The sequence below is a fragment of the Sciurus carolinensis genome, chromosome 11, assembly GCF_902686445.1.
Source record: "Sciurus carolinensis chromosome 11, mSciCar1.2, whole genome shotgun sequence".
NCBI lineage: Eukaryota > Metazoa > Chordata > Mammalia > Rodentia > Sciuridae > Sciurus > Sciurus carolinensis.
The window spans coordinates 84,466,922-84,487,873 of NC_062223.1; positions in this window are offsets into that span (position 1 = coordinate 84,466,922).

Below are 20,952 nucleotides of genomic sequence, written 5' to 3' on the forward strand. Positions count from 1 at the left end.
TGTTGGTGGACCTGAAATTAGTACAACTCTGGAAAGCAGTATGGAGGTTTCCTCAAAAGAGTGGGAATGGAATGACCATATAGCTCAGCTGTTCCACTTCTTGGTATTTATCCAAAGAACTAAAATTAGCATATTGTAGTGGTAAAGGCATATCAATGTTTATAGCCACTTGATTCAAAATAGCCAAGTTATGGAACCAGCCCAGGTGTCCATCAACAGGTGAATGAATAAAGAAAATGTGGTACATACACAAAATGGAATTTTAGTTATCCATAAAGAAGAATGAAATTATGGTATATGTTGGTAAATGGATGGAAATGGAGAACATCATGCTAAGTGAAATAAGCCAGACAAAAAGTCAAGGGTTGCATGTTTTCTCTCAAATGTAGAAGTTAAAGCAATAGAAGGAGAAAAGGTGGAGGGACACTGTGAAAATGGGAGATCAGAAGAAGAAATTGAGGGAGAGAAAAGGGGAATGGGAAAAGGGAGGAACTGCAAAATGAGGTTGACCAAATTGTGCCATGTGCCTGTGTGAATGTACCATGGTGAATTCTACTTTTATGAATACCAAAAAGTACCAAGTTATAAAAACATTGAATAGGTTGTGGGCAGGCCAGTGGAGTAAAGGAAGAGGAATGGGTGGGAGAGATGAAGAGGGGTAAAGGAGGTACTGAAATGCAGCAAATTATATTCCATGAATATGTGATTATGTTAAAATGAACCCCGCTATTATGTATTGTAATCATACACTAATAAAAACAAAGTGTTTTTAAATACTATGATAATGCATTGCAATAGAAAGATATACAAAATGTAGTCAAGATCAAGGAACAGAGGTTCCTCCTCCTCTTGTCCAAATGTAACATTTGACTGAGGTTTGAAATATGGATAGGAGCTCAACAGGAAGAAGTGGTAGAAAACTCAAAGCATTTCTGTAAATCTGAAATATTAAGTGAGAGAAACAAACTTCAACTAGATGAGGCTGACCAGGAAGAGAAAGATCCAATCACAAGAACCTTTTTCAGCTATGTCAAGAGGTTCAGATAAAATTCTACATGGAAAGGGAGAAGTTTCTGTGCTGCATCTTGACCCACCCTCCACTCCTATGTTGATGGTTTGTGAAAGACTGAGCCTCTATTGTTATACCTGTGTTTTACCCAAAGCATCAAGTCTGGACCTAGTTTGGATTTATATGCCATCGTTTCTCTCTCTCTCTCTCTCTCTCTCTCTCTCTTTCTCCTGTTCTTCTCTCTCTCCCCTCCCCCTTCCAAACATTGTAGGAAGCTAAGCATTGCAGATAAATTCATAGACAAATATACATCAACAGAAATCGGCACACTAGAGTCATATTGGAAAAAAGTGTTTTCAATATTTTACAAAACAGAACAATCAACCAGATCTCTATCATTCTGGACCTGTTTTATAACTCATGTTTCAGTCCAAATGCTCTCTCTTCACTGACCCCACCACCATCACCAGCAGTATCTAACACAGCTCCTCGTCCTACTTGGGTCACTCTCCAGAACCTGTCATTGTCTTCATAGCACTGGATAGTATCTGCCATTATTTGGTTTATTTATTTACTTATTTCTCTGTTTTCTGTTTCTATGTTCTAAGATTGATGACCACATATATTTACTATTCCTAGGACCTAAAAAATTCTTAGCATGTGAAAAGTATTCACTGAACTTGAAATTTTAAATTAAGAACCCAGATACTCATTAATTCTACAGTGACATTTTCTATGAAAAAAAAAATCTGGATAAGCATTTGATAATATCAAATTTTCTATTTAATTTTCAGGAAAATTCCTTCCATTGAATTTATCAAGCTGGAGATAAGGCATCATCTACTTTTTCAAACTCTATTGCTTTTTATTTAAGGAGTGAGAAGAACTGGACATTTGTCTTTTGTTGAAACGGACAGGGTTCTGAATTTTCACAAGATACTAGGTTCATTCATTCACTATCTTCAGGAATGATGAGTACCCAATATTTGCCATTTCCTGGGACATGAGGGAAACATTTACTAAGGAAAAGATTAAAGTGGTATAAATGCCATGAGGATTCAGAAATGAGAAAGGACATTTCCCACCACTGGGAAGAAGACATGAAAAGGTAGAGTTCAACCTTGACCTGGAAGGATGAGAAAATTCTAGCAGATATAGACTCAATCATACTTTCTTTCCTTATATGAGCACTTATTCCCTGTCATTGTATGTATCGGTCATTTTCAGTCAACTCAAATTTGATGGAAGAAGAAAAATAGAACTTTAAATAGAATAAATGGTAAAGCAAAAAACATTGTGTCATGAAAACACACAAAAAATAGGGTGATGGGCTGATGGTGCTTGATTACAAAGGGAACTCAATAAATAACCCTCGAGAATGAAGGGTTCACCCGACAGAGATGTGATGAAGGGAAGTTCAGGCAGAAGATGAAGCCTACATCTGAACTGAGACGTAGCTCTGTGTATTCAGAGTCTTGCCAGGAATTCAGAGTACTGGAAATCAAATTTGTTAGAAAAGGAGTCCCAAAGGATGAGACTGGAGAGATAGACCAGTTTATGAATGATTTTTATACTGTGATGTGATTTGTGAAGAAGAGAGAACCCGAAGTGCAAAAGTATAGGATCAAAAAGAGTTCAAGAGGAATCATGGAATTCAGCCTAGAGGGAGTAGCCTGGCATTGTATCTGAAAGCAAGACAGCCTGGATCATGCAGGAATACCAGGCTAAGAGTGTAGACTTCCTGACCTGAAAGCAATGACAGGGAAGCTATTGACAGGGTTTCAACTTGCCTGTTGCCTTACAGCTGCATGATAGCATATACCCAATTTGTTAATGACCTTGAGCATTTGGATTATTTTGCTTTAGATATCAATGTGAGAAAAAGTTATGCTATCTACACCCATTTATTTTTTGCATTGATATGAGTTCCCTAGAGTATTCTTCCAAAGGTAGAGTAATATAGTCAAAATGTTTTAAAGAGTTTTATAGCTCTTCTCACATATAACTGCTCTTGACAGGTAGAAACTGTGTTTTACCCTTGGGAAGGTACACTTATTTCTCTGCATCATCATCAAAATTGAGATTTATTATTTATATTTATTTTGTTACATTAAAAGGTGTTCTTTGATATTTTAACACACATTTATGTATTGATGGTAAAACAGTTGATTTTTCAATGTGAGGGTATTTTCTGCTTTCTAAACAGAAGCATTTAATGCTGAGGAAAGCTCATGGACAGGAAAGGGTCCATGAAAATCAGGACCCTACCATGTCAGTGCTGCACATAGACAATCAATGTGTTGAATAAATGAATGAAAAGGAATCTACAGTAAAAATAAAGATTTGAAAGTCTAACTCCACTCTTTTCTGTGACTGTGTGGTTTTAGAAAAATTACCAAACTATTTATGCCTCAGTTTCCACAACAGATTATTTGGAGCAGTTTCTCAAATTTAAATGTGTATATGAATCACCTGGGGATCATGTTCTGAGGTAGAGTTTTACTCAGTAAGGTCTAAGTCAGGTCTGGGATTTTGAATATCTAATAAGCTCTGGGTGGTGCTAACACTGCTTGTCTGAGGACCATACTTTGAACAGGAGGTTTCTAGAAGATCCAATAAGGTATATAAACATTCCATATGTTGTTAAACATTATCTAAAAATTAGTTACTGTTATATATTCCGTGAGCTAGGTTCATGAATTATGATGGCCATATATTTCATTTTCTACCTTTTAGTTTCTTTTAAATATTTCCTCTATTACATTTTGGTTTGCAAAACAATATGTTCCATCCAAAATTGGCATAAACATACTACTCCATTTCCTTCTAGATTTCTGCAGACTCTGAAGGAAATGTTTAACTCATGGACCCCTGTGAAAATTATCTTAGCATATAGCATAAGGCTATATATTCAACTTAATATATCTTGTGCTGATATTCAGTTGCCCAGTAGTACATTCAAATAGTTATTCCTTTTCTCATTATTATAATATTTTTGTTAAATAATGAGACCCAAGATGTAGTTAGATTTTTGCAAATATTTCTGAAATATTTACTAAATTAATTTGAATGTATTTCTTAATTTATCAGATTTTCAGTTCTAAGTAACAGTACTATCTCTATGATAATTAGTATTCCTCCAAGGAAACAGGCACAGTTCTCTTTCTATTCATATCTTCCTTTGCTTTTCCCATGTAGCCTATATAAATTGTTTCTGAGAAAATAATCTATTGTGTCTTGGGAAAAAGCATAAAGTGTAAATGTAGAAGCTAGATGGGGAGGATTGTTTCAAAAATGCATTTTTTCAGTAATTCCTAGGATCTATATTAATAGGATATAAGTAAGAATGCAATTGATTTTTGCAGCTTTATTGTATATCTTACATCTCCTGTCTTAGTGCTATTGATAATTGTAGCTGAATATTTAGGTACACAACTGAGATATCTACAAAACTGATTTATTCATTTCCTGTAGTCATTTCTTTTAATCACTGAGAACACTTCACAGAGTATCAATTGTATGCTGGGCACATTGAAAACACTCCATGCTCTGGAGACACAAAAGATTCAGGAACAACCAACTATAATAAAAAGCAACCCTTCGAATTGTCCAGACCTGAAAAGGAAAACACACAAGAAAGCCAGCAAGTGAGCACAATTGTTAAATAAAGCACATTGCATATTTTCTATAGAAAAGAGACCACCAGCTCCTCTAACGTGGGTTAACTAACATACTACATAAAACAAGCAGATCTGGGGCATACCCGCAGTGAACTGCAGTGGACACCCTTGTGGACCAGATATCACTCAAGTCCTGGGTTCATCTTCCCAGCTGCTGGGAGTAATGACTGCTGAGGGTTCCAGATTGAGTCCTTCCACTCTACTGAGCTGCCTCACTCAAGGTTGTGCTCCTTCCTGTTTTCCTACCTTCTCACAGTGATTACTGAATGAAATAGGCACACCTCTGAAGGACTACCCCAGCTCCAAAGGACCAGGTGAGATTGACCAAGGCTTCCTACATCTTCATTCCCTTACTCTACCTGGTCCCACAGGCAAATCTGCATTCCAGAGATTCTTTCCCAGGAACCTGTCCAACAATGGTTATATCCTTATTGTTGCTTTTTGTTCTGGGGAGGCAGAGGTATTGTTTTGTTGTCTTTTTCTTCTGGTATAGGAGTTCCACGTGAGCAAGGGTCTTTGCTGTCATTACAGTTCCATATCCGCATGACCTAAAACAGTACTTGGCACAAAAGTGGTACTCAATGAATATTTCCTGAGCAAATAAAAAGAATCCAGACTCCCTCCTCCACCCCACCTTTTTCTCTTTCCTGTTACAACAAAAGCTGCAGCCCAGCTCCAGGATCTCAGAAGGCAGCTGAAAGCTGCTGCATAGCAGAACTCTTGAATCTGACTGCCTGTCCATCTGTGCAGGTCTCCAAAGTATTCCTAGGTTCCCATTGCCTGCAACATCCCTTTACTTGAAAAACCTTCATTACGGTGTTTCCTGTTTGACTGCCCTGCTGCTGACATCTGTCTAAACCTGAAGTTGGTACTCTTCCCTCCAATTACCTATTTTCCTTCTTGCTTGTACTCTGCTCTATCACCTAGAGTTGATTTTTCTCAGTTTAACATCCACTCACTCAGTGAGTGACAGAGGCAAGATCCAGATCCAAACACATCTGATTTCAAAATTACCTTCTGTCCACTCAAGACATAACAATTTCAGTTAGGCTGATAACAAGCACACATATGCCACTTTACAAGCACTTTGATATCTTACAGCTAGGCTGATGTTTAATAGCATTAATTGCATGGCATATGACCTTTGATGCTGAAATTGCTATCTCTACCCCTCCTGGAAATATCTGAAATGTCAGAAATCTAACTACAAATTTACCCCAAGACAACTGTAATTAGAGTTCAGAAATATAAACAGCAGTAATGAAGTTGCTAATGTCACAGAGACCCCAACACTCCCCATACCACTTAAACTTCCATATGTAGTTGCCCTTCACTTCCTTCAGAAGGCTGAGGAAGATGCAGCCTCTTGGGTCAGTTGTAGGCACCACCTAAGTTCTTCTCCCATGGCTCTTCCTGATTACACTGGGTGGCATGGCCCCAGCTGTGCACATGGTTCCCTGAGCCATTTTAGAATAAGCTACTCTCCACTCATATTCTCATTCTGAAAGAAACAAGGAGTACTTGCAGTCCTTTCCCATTCTGGATGCCATCCGGTTGCTCTTAGCTCATTGTCATCTTCTTTACCTAGTTGTTCCTCTTCTGTAGACAGTCACCTCAGGCTTCCTTTGGTGTGGCTTTCCTTAATAAGATTTTCAGTCCCTCCATCCACAACTTTGAATTACAGCCCTTTTAAACTATATCCAGTGCTCAGGAAAATTCTCTGAGGTGACTGTGCAGGGATTGCTCTCATGATGATCAGCATTTAATCAAGGAGAAAGCTAAGTCAGTGCTTTGTCCAAATTCACCTTGTCAGTAAATGACAGAACAAGAACATGATCCTAGATTTTCCAACTCCAGATCTTTCAGCCCAACCACAGCAATATCCTTTTATATAACAGTAACCCAAACAGCCATAAAAACTGCTTACTGTGTGCTTAACACTGACCTAAGATGCTATCATACACTAGTTCATTTCACCCTCAAGAAAATCTGTCCATGCTTTACATGTGAGGAAGTCAAGGTTCAGAGAGGTTATGTTTAATTTGCCCCAGGTTCCACAATGAGTAACCTTTGGAGTTGAGATCTGAACTAGTTATAGGTGATTGTTCCACCATGGTGCAAAAATTAGCTGTTTTTCTGATGGAGGTTAATCCCAACTGTTGGTTTATTTGGAATATTATGTTAAAAGGAGCCTATGTGACTCATATGGTACCTACCTCCTATGCTCACCGGCCATTTTATTAAACTTCAGTTACCTTATAAAATGTAGTTTTTTATTCATCCTTTTCTCAAGTAATATTCAAACAATTATTTTAGATAAATTATCACTTGAAATTCTTTCATAGCCATCATGTTCAAAGGTCATCAGCAATATCTTCAGAGCAGCAACATTTTTCAAAAAGGAATGAACTTAGTATTTCTTGAACGTTTACCTTGCACTAATTTGTGTGACTCACATAGTATACACAACAACTCTGTGAAATAGTTATCATAAGCCAGGCAGAGTGGTGCACACCTGTAATCCCAGCTGCTCAGGAGACCAAGGCAGGAACCTGGACAACTTAGCAAGACCCTGTCTCAAAATAAAAACCAAAAAGGGCTGAAGGTGTTTCTCAGTGGTAGAGCACCCCTGGGTTCAATCCCCAGTCCTGCCAAAGAAAAAAGTTATTGTAAACCCGTTTTACACATGAAGAAACTAATGTTCAAGAAATTTAAATAACCGACCTATAATCACATATGGCAAAGAAAAGAAGGGGTTGCAGAATCAGATCTGCCTGACTCCCAAGTAAAAAAGCGGTTTCTACCACATTGTATCTTTACAATGCACTGTAGAGAGTTGAAAATCACCCTTTGAGCAAAAATACAAAATTTCCAGACTGACAGTATTTTACATTTCATCAGTTTTTAACCTTTTATTTTTTTGTCCCAACACCTCACAGAACCACTGGGACATTTTCTTCTGTAAAGCAAAAGTATTTTGAATATTAATAATAATAATAATAAAGCCACATACTCATACCTCTAAAGTACCAGAAAGTAGGCATCGCAATCCGTCTAATTTGTTAGACTACTTGTTACCTTGTACTGAGAAAATCATGTTTGCTGCGCATATTGCTGGGGGGTAAGCTAAGAAGATTTCAAAGTTAATTTCCCCTCATAAATAATACATCACCAAGCCGAAAACATACAGGCTTCTGCCTCAGGATGCCATCTTTGGGCCACTGTCGCCATCTATCGGGCCCCACGCTGCCTGCAGCAGGAACTGAAGCTGGGAACAGCATTGAATCCCAAGCACATGCCTAGCCTGTGATTGTGGCTCTCTGGACCAGAAAGGAATGAAGCTTAATGCCACACCAGATGTCCTTTCAAGAGATTCATTTCAAAAGACTGCTCTTGTTTTTCTTCAGAAAGAATGACTTGTTCCTAACAGGGTGTCCATACGGCAAGAAGATCTCCCCACAGAGGACAAGTACAGCAAAGATGTGTGTCTACTATGAAAATGTGGGTAGGAAAAAACAAGAGCCAGAAAGAAAGGCTTTGGCAGAGGCAGCCTACAAAATGAATAAGAAAGGAAGTGCACATTCTGCAGTGTTGCTAGCACAAATCCCATAAATCCTGATGAAAACCTGTGATCCCACTGGCAATAATGTGCAGCACTTTCACAACTTTAGACCTCTCAGTCTGATCCCTAGCTGAATTTCAGGAGTTCGGTGAGTCCACAAAAGTCTCATGCAAAACAGCTTTCAAGTTATTTATTTTTTTTCCTGCATGGCAGGTTCCTGAGTTCATTGGTTTAGCGAAGTCCCAACACAGTAAGGGGTTAAGAATCACTGACACTGTTACCTCAAAAGACAAAAGCACATAGGCAAAGAACATGCATTTGGGCATTGAACAGGCTCTAGGGGAATCTCCCCTGCCACTGCTTTTCTGCATGACCTTGAACTTGCACACACAAATTCACATAAAGTCTTAGATTCTCTATTTTAGAGATTCAAATAAATTGCACCTGGGGAAAGGGAAATGATTTCCCAAGGGATGTTGGAACCAGTGCTCTAACCACAAGTGCTATTACAAGCTCAACAACTACTTCCAGCTTTGCTTTTTTTTTTTTTTTTTTACAGAGCATGGTCCATCGTCAACTATGAAGAACAGTTCCTTAAATAGGGCCAGATCTGTGCAGTGATGCAGGGCTCCATGCTCAGCAAGGCTAATGCACTTGGGGTGTAAGGCTCTCCAGTCACCATCTGGAAATTTTTCCTAATTTTATCTTTGAACTGGCATATTTAAGTGAAGTCTGATAAGATGATAGAGCACGGCTGTGGGGGAGATGACTTGGCATTGCATGCAGTTCACACATGCCCTCTGCTCAGGTCACCTTCCCACCTCCCCAGTAGATTCCTGGCCTCCCCCCTCAGTTCGCTCATTTCTACCACACAATGTCGGGGCCCTGTTCCTTCTTTTTCTGCCTCAGTCTGCTACTGACCTCCACCCAAGGCAAGCATTTGGTCTCATGGTGCAGTTCTTTTGTCTTCTCTCTCAGCCTCATGTGGGTACCTGGGAAAGTCTACACGGGGCAGTGTCCAGAGGTGGGACAAGTCAACCATCATTCCTACCATGAGCTAGCAGCACCACAGTAAGTATGGTGGGCAATTCAGAAGTAGCCCTCTAGCCAACCCCAATCCCTGTAACAGATACTTCGCTGCTTGGAAGTTACAAACCCCTAGGCATTGCCCTTCCTTGTGGATAGGGCAGGAAAACCAGATGGAGGGTATTGACTACTCTTTCTGCCAGAGCCTCGCATTTTTAATTTACATTGGGACTCACAAATTATGTAATTAGCACTGTCCTTAAAGGAATACATATATTTTTAATAGTCAGAAAGAAATTTTAATACGCTGCTATTGGTAGAATTTGCTTTAAACTTCTTTTGGTTAAATCCTCTGTCTGCTGGCACTAGCACTATGGCCTTCTATTCATAGATCATCAATTATTTGGGGATGAAAGTGCAAATAAATAAAAATTTCAATCATGTCAAAAAGAGACTACATATATAACACAACATTAAAGATGTCCTATCATATGGAGCCATATGGTATTTCTATTCTAAAAATCAAGAGGAAAGAAATGAGCCAATTGGAATAATTCTAATATTTTTCCTTGTCCTTACTGTCTCTCCCATACTAAAACTCTGTTCTGGTAGTTAGCAATGACAGGAAAGCCTGTTGGGGATTAGTTTATTTAACAGACTAAATAGTCAGATAGCTTGCTTTTTTGTTGTTGTTGTCGTTAAGAAATAGACTGAAAGCTGTATTTTCTGTCTCAGCAAGAATGCTCAGTCCAGGGTACTTAAGAAATAGTATGTGTCCTTTCATATCTCAGAAGAAACTCAGATTCACATGCTTTCTCTCTTCTTTCTTCCTTTTCCCCAATGCATAACTTGATGAGCTTGTTATGGTCAAATTAGAAGTAGGAGAAATTGTTTTGATGGTCCAATACTCCTAGTTCTGAAATCAGTTTTTTCTACCTCTACTCTGCATCCACACCCGAGTGACCATTTTAAAGATAAAGGAAATAACCCCACCCCTGTCATTATACCTAGTAGGTCTCCAATGCTTAAAGAATCTCTCAGAGTTAATAGAACCCATCCTGTTCCTGCATTTGGAGTCCTGGAACAACTGACTGTAAGGTCAACAGAATATGGGAGATTTTATTAATTGCATTATAGCACACACAGCCATGCACATAAACTCTAAAGGAGTTATCCAAGGTCACAGTTGAAACCTAATTAATTCAAAGAAAAAGGTTTTCACAAAATGTCATTAAAAATCTGCTCAATTCTGCACACTCCAAAACTATGAAACAGAAGGGTCAACAGGAGAGATTCTTGATTCTATCTTTTCAATATCAGGGAACTCGGTTTCATTTTTTGGAGACTATGAACTTAAAACTGTATACTTTGGTGGAACATAGTCCCTTGGTAGGAATACTAGAGTTAACATGATAAAGCAATTAGGTGGGACAGGATAAAGAGAAGCTGCTGTAGAAGTCTGGCAAGAAGTCTCCATCCTGTAGTTGGACAAGAGAGGGTGAGATTAGGAGAAAACAAGGAGGTATCAGCAGCAGTTACAGCCTGCTAGGGACCCTCAAGGGAAATCTCTTTAGCAGTTTCATTGTAATAGTCATTAAACTCTATTACACTCACCTGCTTAGCTGTTTTTCTCCCGTACTAGACTACACATCACTCTGAAGTATTGAGGATCCTATTTTCTCCTTCTGCCCTGATGCCCATGATAACCTCAAACCCTCCACCAGCAACTGCATGTGGGAAATGGTAAGGACTCAAGAGCACACCTATGTAATTGAAATCCATGCCTTTGACTTTTCTTAAGCCTGGTTCTCCCTGGATAATCAAGATCATATTAAGTGTTCTTTCTCTTTCAAAGTCCAAAGAGCACTGCTAGTTTATCTCTGCACCTAGAACAGAGACTGGTCATGAGTATCACTCCATACACATTAGTCCTCCTCCCCATTCCACATGGGGATCTTCAGCAGTTGAGAATACCGTCTCCTCTTCATTAGGACTGTGTACTCCAAAATTACAAAATACTAGCACCCTCTGAGCAGGAATGAGAGAGGCTTAGGACCTCTGAATAGAACTCAGTAACTTCAACCAGTTCAATAGCCCCACTGCAATATATGCTCTTTCACCAGGAACCTTGTCAATCCCTGATTAACAGGTTGTCATATTTCATCATCAGTCATTCTCCAACAACAGCCTCACGCCACCTGAGACAGCCTATTCTGAAGAACAGGATGATTGAGGCTTTTGTGTGCAGCTCCCTCTTTCCCATGATTTCTGCCAGAAATACCAATATAGAACCACTGTCTAATTTTCCATGATCCACACCACAACTGGGAAACATTCTACCTGCCATCTGTCACTTTTTTTCTTGTCAGATTCCTTGCAAGGCAAAGGAAACTGATTGTGTTTTTACATATAAATTACACTGATACTGGTAATAAAACACCTGACTGAGTTGTGGAACTTAATAAACGCAGCCAGTTCAGGATAACCATGTCACACAAGATGGAGTGGCAATAATCTAGCAGGAATGGACGGTTCTGCCAGCCTTGCTCAAACTTAAAGCAGATCTCAGTGACCCTTGGTGTGTACTTTTCTTTCTGTCCTATGCATCTGTCTCCTTTGCAGGATGAATGTCACGGGGATGTCAAACATTGCAGAGTGATGGGTGGTGAAAAGAACACCCACTTTAGAATCTGGCAGTCTTGGGAAATATCCCCAGTCTGATTCCAAATAGTGGGGTGCACTCAGGCAAATTGATGATCTTCTTTAAGCCTCAGTTTCCTCAATATATTACATGAGTTTTGTAATAACTACCTTGAAGTTGCTTATGGAATTATAAATGAGGTGTGCTAACTGCCTGGCTTGTTATTGGCCATCCACAAACAGTAGCAGAAGGCAAGAAGTTGTTTCTGCCAACCCACTTTCCCTTTCCTCCATCAAAAACCACCATCACATTATTATTGTTGTACCTGTTATTCTCAATGATTTCTGGGGCTTGTTTGGGAGTGTAGAAGGTTTTACCATAGTGAGTTAAAAAGGATTAGAATGGAAGGGCACCATCCACATGGTAGAACAAAATTTCCTTTATCTCATTCAGGTTATTCATCTACATATGGAAATAAGGAAAATGGAAACTTAAACAGTACAACTGGATCTCACAGAGATAAGAATACCACCAAAATCGTGAAAATCCACCAAAATCCATTCAAGATTCAAGAAAGCCCTAGCAATCAAGCCTTCCTGTCACTCTCTCAACCACCAGTTCCATTGATTCTAGTGCTCTGTATTCATGACCCAACGTTCCCCTTACAACTTCCAATTCAGCGGTTGTAATTGACACTGTCAAGGATGTTCCCCTGGGATTCCTCAAATTTTCCACTTACACATAGCAAGAAGTTATGGATCCTCTGGATCCTCGGGCTTCATGCCCTCTACCATTTCAAGAAGTTGTCGACATCTCATATCCTCTTTGTGTTCTCTGCCTCCACTGACAGTGCTGACTTGGTGTCTCATATTCAAACTTCCCAGTGGAGAAGGATTTCATAGTTCACTTAATCACTGTCAAAGATAATCACCATCACCACAATTGGGAATAGCTTTTACACCAGGCCACCACATGGGCTGCTGGCCAGCCTTGATTCAGACAGCTACCCTGCGTCCCATCAATTATGGCCAGGACCTCAGAACCAAAATTCTACCTACGCTTGGGAGACCCATAGCACTGCCTCCATCCACAGCAGGCTGCAGGCTTGGCAGGCAGTCAACCCAACAGATTCTTCTCCAAAACATCTCTTTCCTCAGGCATTTTCATTCCAGAAAGGGCTTGTTACACAAAACAGAGAATTGATTACTGCACCAGAAATGGTACTTATTATACAGGATTGCTCGCTTTAGAAATTTCAGAGTAATCAGAAGCCCAAAACACCATACCTAAACCAAGTTCTTTGAAACAGGGAGTTTTTGTATCATAAAAGACTATATTTATTTCCAACTGCAACAAAATTAATACAGGACTCGTTTTGAGACTTTGAGTAGAATGTTCATAATGTTCACAGGATAACTGGGAATTTTTCAAGATACCTCTGAAATAACAGTTGTGCCATGAAAGCAGAGTGTGGCATCTGCTTTCACTCTGATTTTTGATCCTCTATTTGGTAGCTCCTCGATTCAGTAAGTACTTATTGGACAATTTACTAACAAAAAGCAACTGTTTGCTGTTTGTTTTAATACCCTGGTATGATGAGGGATGGTTTCAAAATAGCTTTGGTGAATGTCAAGTGGTGAGCCCTGTGAAAATCAGTAAAACAATTGCATTTCATGCCTGAAATTCACACCTCTAATCGTGATGTTTCACTGTTTTATTTCTTGGCAACATACCCTTAACTCATTCCCTTGTAGCATTAAAAACTAACAATTCAACAAAGCCATCTCTCTTTGCTTGTAATCTGGATGAATTTGTTTTATTCTATTTAAAAAAAATAGGTTTGGAGGGGAAAAAACTTGGTTGGGTACACCAAGAGGCTCATTTTTAATGTTTGGGAGCATCCTATCCCACATTATGGATGTTTATGGCATTTAACATGACTTATTAAATGATGAAAAGAAAAGTAACACTGTTTCATGAATGATCACAAGGTTAGAGGACTCACGGGTAAAATAAGAGCCATAGCAATCTCACCTATGACATGCTGCTGGGGGTAGTTACCCAGATGTCACTCCTGTAAAGAAACAGTCCAACAATGCCATGTCTCACACCAGCTGGACAGACTATATCTAAGAAGCCCCAGTGTGGTGCTTTTATAATGTATAATTTGTTGAGTGAAAGCAGACATTTTATTAAGCAACATTTAGAGAAGAGGCTCAGTGAATGTTTCCATGATCCTTCAGGACAATATATATTTCTTTTTGTTTAGAAAATGTATTTAAATACCCTATGTTAGGGGTTGTCTCTTCAGTTAGAGGATGAGGGCCCTCCATTTCTACTGCCTTAGAACCAAGCACAAAATAGGTGGTCAATACAACGTATGGAGTTAAACAGGGTGGGATCCATTCAGTTTTCTTATGAGGTTATGAGGGGTTGCTGATGACATTTTGAAGAAAGGGGTGATGTTTCTTATGGATGACTTACTGGGTTGAGAGTGCAGTTTGGTATTACATATTTATGTATGTATGTCAGAAACACTATACAGTATACTACCAGTATGATCGAGTCTATTTGGGATCAGCCCAACAGTCTCTCCACTCATTTATTGCTGATTTTCTTACTTACTGAAGACTGGTCTATGCCAGAGTTACCTCAAATTTGCTTAAAATTTCCATCCTCAGCATTGCAAAGGATTGCAAAAACTGGCATTCCCCCCTAGTTCCTTTCTGCAAGATGGTACTTTTTGAACTAACTCGTTATCTCCGGAAGGGTTGCCTAGTGCCAGCTCATTGGCAGTTTCTCCATTTTGAGAAGCTGATTCATTAAATGTCACATAATCATTAAACTCACAGATGAGAAGAACAGAACTGGAATTCCATGTGTACCTTAGGGAAAGTGAGTCAGGTTCTCTCTTTGAATGGATGTAAATCCCAAATTCCCTGGATCAGCAAATATTTCCTCAAGCAGATACTAATCAAAAAATTCTGTGATTGATTTTTCTTGACTAAGTACCTAAGTTTCAGTTCTACTCTAAAGAAATGGAATCTGAACATTATAAGCAAAGTAATATGGGTGGGGATTTTGCGAGTAGGGGATTTTGCGAGTAGGGGTTTTTGCAAGTAGGATGCCATGAACTCCTGTCAGCAGCCTCATAACCAAATTAAAAACAACTCTGTATTAAACAGTCGATGATAAAATGTGTCCTTCTCTGTTACAAGTTAAAATATTCAAGGTACTGTGTACATCATTATAATGACACTTTCACTAATTGTGTCAATTAACCAAACAATAACCTACATAAATTACATGATCCCACACTGCCTTGGTTATACAAAGTATTCCAAGTCCAACACAGTGGTTGAAACATAGCAGATCATTAGTAAAGTGGAAAGAAAGGAAGGAAAGGAGAAAGGGAAGAATGGAGGAAGAAAGGAAGGGAGGAAGGAAGGGAGCGAGAAAGAGAAGGAGGAAAGAAGGAAGGAAGGGAAGAAGTGAGGGAGGGAAGATGGGAAAGGAAAGGAAGGAAAGAGAGAAAAAGGAAGAAAGCCAGGAAAGCATGAATGAAGGTATGATTGATTGAGTTGCTTTGAGTGATTTAAGTTAAAATCCAGTTACTGGACTGAAAAGGTGGTAGTTCAGGGAATTCAGCACCCTAAAATTGCAAAACAAGTTGACAAGAGAGGTTTAGTCTGCCCACTTCACCCCTTCACAAAAATGTTTCAAGTCAAAACTTTGTTTTTTATACCATCGATACTTCTTTATCTGATCCAAACTCCTAAGAAATTGAGAATATTCACTCAGTCTTCTGCTTGTCTTGCATTTAATATTTCATGCTCTTCCTCCAAACTTTTACAAATTAGTCACCTGAGTATGCAGGAGGAGTTGGATTGTTACCTATCTTCAGCCAGCAGAAAGAACAGTGAAAGAACAGTCTAAAACTAGCAGGAGGAGATAATGCAGACATGAAAACTTCCAGCTCCTGATATGTCTAAGAAAGTTTCTGTTTAGTGTAATTGCTGAGATGACCACCCTATAAAAGAGTAGAAAATTAAGGAAAATAACTGAGTAAGCCCTACCATGGCTCAAGCACTGCGCTTAGTCCTTGATGTATTTAGTCCTTGCAGGAACCCTACGAGGCAGATGAGAAGATGAGAAGACAGACTCAGGGAATTCAAGACATTTATTCAGGACCACACAACTAGTAAAAGGAAAGAAGCCTCTATATCTTCACCTACCCAACCCTTCTCTCCAGCTTTATCCCTTGTATACTTATGCAAGTTGGGGTTGGTTTGCATTATTAAGTGCTGAGCCAACAGAAAGCTCAGAGGTTTAGAGCTTCACTTAGACTAAGTAAAAGCAGAAATCTGAAGAAAGAGACTAAACCATACCCACTGTCTGTGCTCTCATCACAATGCAAGCAACATAACAGTCTGGCACTCCAAATTATGCGAGACGCAAATGAGCACTTGAGTACACTGGAGAGTCCTTGTACACATTTGGGTAATTAGGACTGGGATTCTTCCAACCACTCATTGACCAAAGCAATTCCTCTCAAAGAAGCTTCTGCTCACTTTTTTTTTTTTTTTTTTTTTTTGAGCCTGCATGAAAACCATATCCCAGGGTAAGAGTTCCACCTGGAGGATGATAGAGAATCCAGAACAACCTGCACAGAATTATAAAGAAGAAAATTGTACATGCTTTTGCAGCACAAAATTTCAAGAAAAAATGCACAATATAAATTTATCATAATGATTTTCACTTATTATTTGTTAAGTACTTACTGGATTACAGAAAAATGTGTTAAATGCAAACTTACAGCATCATTGCATTTAATTCTCAGTCGTTTTTAAGAGAAATACTATTATTATTTTCATTTCAGAGATAAAATAACCAATGTTTCAAAAGTCAATGATTTTTCTGAATTCACTCAGTTATTAAGTATTGAAGAGGGAATTAAAACTGGTTTCCATGAACACACATTTAGGCTCTTAGTACTATTGTATATTGCATCTGTAATCAATGAAAATATCAAAAGGTTGATTAAAGGACTTAAAACCAAAATATTATCCTTTGCCTATAGTCCTAGTCCCCTCCCAAAAAAAACTCGCCAGCTTTTGATAGTTCCTTCACCCCATTTTGCTACTGTACCCTCCCTAGAAACTCTTTAATTTCTGTCACAAGCAATTTGACTTAAGTCCATTCACATTCATGTGTAAATAAAGCTTAATCAATAAGGCTTAAAATTTAATTATTTATTTATTCAAATTGATTATTTAAGCTTAACAAACAAGACTTAAGCAAAAATTCATTATTTTTTTTAACCATCCAATTAATTATTTATACCTAAATTAAGATAAACAAGGCTTAGCATATCAATCCTTATTATAAAATCTCCGGGCTCTCTTTCCTTCTCTGCATCCCAGGCTTCAGTACTATCTTTCCTCCTTCCAGGCTGCCTCTACCCATCCATCCCATCCTTCATGCGTCTTCTCTCCTAAGCACAACTGCAGAATAGAACAATCTCTCTAGCTACCACAATTTTTACAAATTTTGAAAACAAAGTCAAGGATAGGTTTTGTGTTAACGAGTTCCTCATGGAATACAATGTTCAAGTACATAGAAGAGAAAATGGGGCTGTGTGGCAGTCTGTTTTACCATGATGATCACAGTAGTGGCTCCCATCCCACTTGTCAAAATGTGACCTTGGCACGCTGCTGTTTAAGTGGTGGAGTTCATGTCTTTCTCCAACCAGAGTGAAACTTTGCGAATGCCTGCCTTCAGAGAATAGTAGTAGTGATGCTATCTGACTTCTGATTTTAAAACACCACAGCCTTCTCCTGGCCTCCTTAGGATGCGTGCTGTTTGAATCCAGCCACCATGCTGCGAATAATCTCAAACTATCTAATAGGGGTAGAGACCATATTGGAGAAGCTACAGGTATTCTGGTCCAGAGACCAGCTAGGTTTGGCCTTCTATCTTCCATGTTCCCTTAGCACTTTATCAAACTACTGTAATATTAATATATTATTGCCTCTTTCCTACCTCCTAATAGAATTGAGTTTATTGAGAGTAATAAGTTTCGGACATCAGCTCAGTGCATGATAGAAAGCAGCACATTAAACCTATGCCTTATTATTTAATTAAAATATCTTATATAAAGTGTGTTTATTTATTCTATATTTAAAAATGCTATTTCTTAGTGGATGGATCAAGGAAAGCTGTCTGGAAAATTTACCATTTGAAATGAGTGTCAAAAAATGGATTGAAGTGGAGCATTCTAAGCAGGGAATTCTGTTTGAGTAATGACCAAGACAGCAAAACGATAAGCATTTATGGGGAATAAAACACATGGAGAAGTAGGAGCATAGGTCTCAAGAGAAACAGTGAGAGAAGGGTCTGTTATGGTAGGGTGATTCCTGTAGTATTTTAAATGAATCTGTAATTTTGACTTCATGTGGGAGCCACCGGGAAGATTCTAAGGAAGTATTGATATCACATTTTTCTCTAACCCACACCTCCAAATTTTAAATCACTTGTTCATGAATACTGATCTAATTAATCATATCTTACATGATGTTTAGACCTAATGCTCCATACCTAATATTCAGTGATACCAGAATTCCTGGTGAAAGTAGCGATTACTTAGTCCTTGACCTTGTCTGAGAACCGGAAGTGTGTTTGAGGTAGCTGGCACCCTGTGACATGTTCCCCATGCCCCAGGGCAATAGAGCTCCAAATGAATCAGCAGCCAAGACTCCTGTAGCTCTCCCAGAAAAATTAATGTGATGAAGGCATCATTATCCAGAAAGAGGCCAGAGAATTATTAACTTTAGTAGCACCTCAGACAGGCTTTACAAAGAATCCTTGCCAAACAGCCTGAAGCTGATGTTTCTTTGCCAAGTGCAGATTGGGACCAGTTTCCTTTCCTTGTGTCTCTGAAGGAAAAATTTGTGTTTAAAATAACTTCTACATAATGTATCAGAAATGTTACTAAAAACAGATTCTTCTACTAAGTCAATTCACAGGCAATTCATCAAACCCAGAGTTTGATGTACCATTTTCCAAACACTATTTCATTTAATTTTGTCTTCATAATCATGCAAAATAGGTCAATTACTATACCTATTTTAGAGATATCAGAGCCTCAATTCAAGCATATTTTGTAATTACTCTAAGGTTAGGCAGTCGATAAGCTAGTTTCAAACACTATCTGACCATAGGTTTTTACTTCCTCCATTACCCAATTTTGTCTTTCTATATATGACAGGAACTGGTATTAGAAGTACAAAAGTAAATAAAATGCCATGCTTGCTCTCAGAGCCTCACAAACTGTGTTGGAAATAACATATAAACAAAGAATAAAGAATTAAGGACCAAAGAGAATTATTATGGAATTACTAGCAGGGACTGGGCTGTCAGACAGACTTGAGTTCAATAAAAATCTCGGAATCAATTTTAGATATTGAAATTGTCACCTACATAAATGAAATATTGAGACAAAACTAGTGAGAAGAACCACTCCTTAACACGAAGTAGCAAATTCAAATATCAAACAAAAGGAGCAAGTGTGTCAATTTATAAAAAGTTTTAAAGAAAATACTAAAATGAAGTTTCCTTTATAGTAGGAATGCAAAAAACTTTTGAATGTGATTAAGAAAAATATTTAAGGAAAATCAAAATCATCTAAATGTAAAAAGAAAACAATTTTAATTAAATTCAATGTTCTTTTTTGATCAAAATGTTCAGGACTCTTGTAAATTGAGGAAGATTTCCTTAAACAGATAAAGAATATCTACCAAAACACACACACACACACACACACACACACACACACACACACACACAAGATTTACTCAGTGACTGCTAAACATGGATGTGACTGCAATACCGTAGTATGCTGATTTTAAGTCCTTTGGGTATAAACTGAGGAGTGGGATAACTGGGTCAAAAGGTGGGTCCATTCCAAGTTGTCTGAGGAATCTCCATACTGCTTTCCAAAGTGGCTGCACAAATTTGCAACTCCACCAGCAATGTAAAAGTGTGCCTTTTTCCTCACATCCACACCAACATCTATTATTTTTGTGTTCTCTATAATAGTCATTTTAATTGGAGTAAGATGAAATTTTAGAGGTGTTTTAATTTGCATTTCTCTAATTACTACAGATGGTGAACACTTTTTCATATGTTTATTATCACCTGTACATCTTCTTCTGTAAAGTGTCTGTCCAGTTCCTTGGCCCATTTATTGATTGGCTTCTTTGTATTTTTGGTGTAAAGTTTTATAAGTTCTTTATAAATTCTGGAAGTTAGTGCTCTATCTGAAGTGCATGTGGAAAAGATTTTCTCCCACTCTGTAGGCTCTCTTTTTACATTATTGATTGTATCCTTTGCTGAGAAAAATCTTTTTAGTTTAAGTCCATCCCATTTGTTGATTCTTGCTTTGATTTCTTGTGTTTTGGGAGTCTTGTTAAGGAAGTCTGATCCTAAGCCAACCTGATGAAGATTCAGTTCTACTTTGTCTTCTATTCACAATAGCTAGTTTTGGAACCAACCTAGAAGCTCTTCAACAGATGAATGGATAAAGAAACTGTGGTATATATATACTATGGAATATTATTCAGTCATAAAAAATAATATTTTGGCAAGAATAATATTATGGCATTTGCAGATAAATGGATGGAATTGGAGAATATCATGCTAAGTGAAATAAATCAATCCCAAAAAAACAAAGGCCAAATGTTTTACCTGATAAGTGGATGATGATATATACTGGGGATGGGGGAGTGGGGAGTGAGAGAAGAATGGGGGAACTTTAGATTATGTAGAGGGAAATGAGAGGGAGGAGGGGGTTATGAAAAATGGTCGAATGAGACAGACATCTTTACCCTATGTACATGTATGATTAGACAAATGGTATGAATCTACATCTTGTATAACCACAGAAATGAAATGATGTACCCCATTTGTGTACAATGAATCAAAATGCAGTCTGTAAAAAATAAAAAATAAATCATAAAAAAAATTTATTCAATGG